The sequence below is a fragment of the Arachis duranensis genome, chromosome 7, assembly GCF_000817695.3.
Source record: "Arachis duranensis cultivar V14167 chromosome 7, aradu.V14167.gnm2.J7QH, whole genome shotgun sequence".
Classification (NCBI taxonomy): Eukaryota; Viridiplantae; Streptophyta; class Magnoliopsida; order Fabales; family Fabaceae; genus Arachis; species Arachis duranensis.
The window spans coordinates 51,858,931-51,861,524 of NC_029778.3; the positions used below are offsets into that span (position 1 = coordinate 51,858,931).

Sequence of the window (2,594 nt, forward strand, 5' to 3'; positions counted from 1 at the left end):
CTTCTTGTTCATCTTCAACCAAGATATTCACTACCTCTCTTAAAAGAGTATCCCAAAAATAATTTCTAATTCAATCTTTTTATGCACTAGACAATCTCCATATCTTTTTTTTTTTAGTAAATGACAATCTCCATATCTATTGTCTTTTCTATAGACTAACCCAAGTTGACTAAACAACTGTCTTTTTCTTTTCTCTTGGTCTGGAAGCAATTGTCGTGTACCCTAATAAAACTTAAGCCCAACAATCAGTTTTCGATTTAGGGCTTAGGCCCATGTTGATGTTAAAAGTTTCTCATGTCCCAAAAAAAGTTTCTGGTATACTGATGCCGTTATTAATGTTTATGTAAAACATTTTGTATGAAAAAATAATTTAAAAAATTAAATCATACCATCAAGATTATCATTTAGTTTGATTAACAGGAAAACATTTATTGCACATCATTTTTATTATTATATATTTAAATACTTAATATTCAAGGGTCCATAGCTCAGTGGTAGAGCATTTGACTGCAGATCAAGAGGTCACCGGTTCGAACCCGGTTGGGCCCTAATGTATATTTTTTCATCTAGCCTCCTATCCTAAATTCAAAGTTTAATTAATCATACTAGTTTATGGATAATCTACTTTTGCTTATTTAGGCCACACGGTGTATCTTATGTTTGCCACTAACTATATATGAATGCGGCACATGCTTAACAAAGAGTTCATCTAGATTCTGAAGGAACCTATTACTTTATGTAAATAAATTAAAAAGGATTTTCAGAAAATGCGTTAAATTAAAATAATGGGAAAAGGCTCTAATTATGATCCAAATATCCAATCCTTGAACGGATAACGCAAAATTTTATCCAATCCTTCATCTGAATTATTGTGATGATGAGCAATGGATATATAGATGCTTTTCCACTTCTCAAAAGAGCAACCTATACTACTTTAATAACAGGTTCCAATCTTTGGATCTAAAAGATTTAAACATAATTCCCATCTGGCTAATTCAGATAACCTTTGATTTTTGAATGGCTGGACAAAAAAGAAATTAAAAGCAATTGATTCTTTTGCATCCTAAGTAGTAGTGTGTCACTAAGCATACATAAACTAAAGTAATGGGGGGACAAACTTCTCCCATAATTGACAATTTAATCATAAGTATATTGTTGTTATAACCGGAAAAAAACAGACACAAAATAATGGATTAATTGCCCTTTAATTAGTTTTTAATGCTTGAGATGCAACTTTTGTTCTATGACCTGCTTTTACTGAACAAAACTTTCTATTGTAAATTTAAGTAAACTTAACCTTGTTAATAAATGATTTTTTAAAAGATATAATTGTTGATGTATATTTTTTTTATCAGTTTAAGTTTTTGAAAAAAAAAATTATAATATAATATCAGAATTGTTATGACTTAATAGTTTAGAATTTAATTTTATTGACCCCAAAAAAATTAGCATAAAACAACAAAATTCAGATAGATTTAAAATAGACTTTTGCGTGAAGAGACGTAATTTAATATGTAATATAATTTATTTTTGATATGTTTTTTTCTTTGACTTGGTTTAGATGAGTCTGCGGCTATTGTAGTTGTTTTGATTTGAACTAGCTTTGTTGTACTTCCCTCACTTTTTTCACTTTTGTGAGGTTGTAAGCATCGAAAAAAAGAGAGTATGTTAGAGATGTCATTTGTTATGTGAATTTCTTTTTATTGACAATAGAGGTAGTTTCGTGACATTTTTAATTAGTGTAACTACTTTAAAAATTTTTGTTAGATTAAAACATACATAGGAATTTTATTTATATATTCATGTGATTCGATGAAAACATATATCAAATTTAACAGTTTCAAAATATGTGGATGAAATTCTGGGGTACTACTCGGAAGCATCAAATAATAATATTGCAGTGTACTTAATGGTAGAGAGACATATTTCAGATTTAGTGATAGTTTTTGTTAATCCTTTGGATTCTATCTTTACCTTTAATTTTCTTGTTCTTGTTGTTCCGTAAATTCCGTGAGGACAACTAGTACCTCTTACTTAGGATTTAAGCAAAATTGGAACCCTCACATGATGCTTTTGTATATATAACACAAATAAAGTACAAGAAATTGAAGTTGAAGACTCTTAATTCTTAAACATGGCCCCCATTGGATAGGATATATATCAAAGTAAGAAATTGCATGGGAGACCACCACTATTTTATATATATAAATATATCCTATTGTATTATTTTTTTAATTCTTACCAATTATTTTATTTATTGGATGGATCCATAAACTGCGAAATCTTTTTTTTTTCTATCTCTATTTCTATTAGCGGAAATGAGCGTTTTGATTTTTTGTTGACTAATAATTTGAGCAAGTCTTGAATGGGTTTTCGAAAGTTTAATATATATAAACGAATTTTTATCCTACGTTTTTGAGTTATATACTCTAGTTTATTTTTGCTCATGATACTTTGATGAATAATAATTTAATTTTTTTTTCAGTTATTATTTTTTCTGTTTAATCTATATAGAATACACTATATTTTGTTATGGAAGAATATGAGAGAGTAAATAAAATTTATTATTTTTTATTAATAACTAATAATATTTT

General features: G+C 27.8%; 1 non-coding gene across 1 annotated transcript; it reads left to right on the top strand.

The window, feature by feature from the left end:
- Positions 1-477: 477 nt before the first annotated feature.
- Positions 478-549, top strand: TRNAC-GCA (transfer RNA cysteine (anticodon GCA)). Its single transcript has one exon. It is a non-coding gene; the product is annotated as a tRNA-Cys (tRNA).
- The last annotated feature ends 2,045 nt before the right edge of the window (positions 550-2,594 follow it).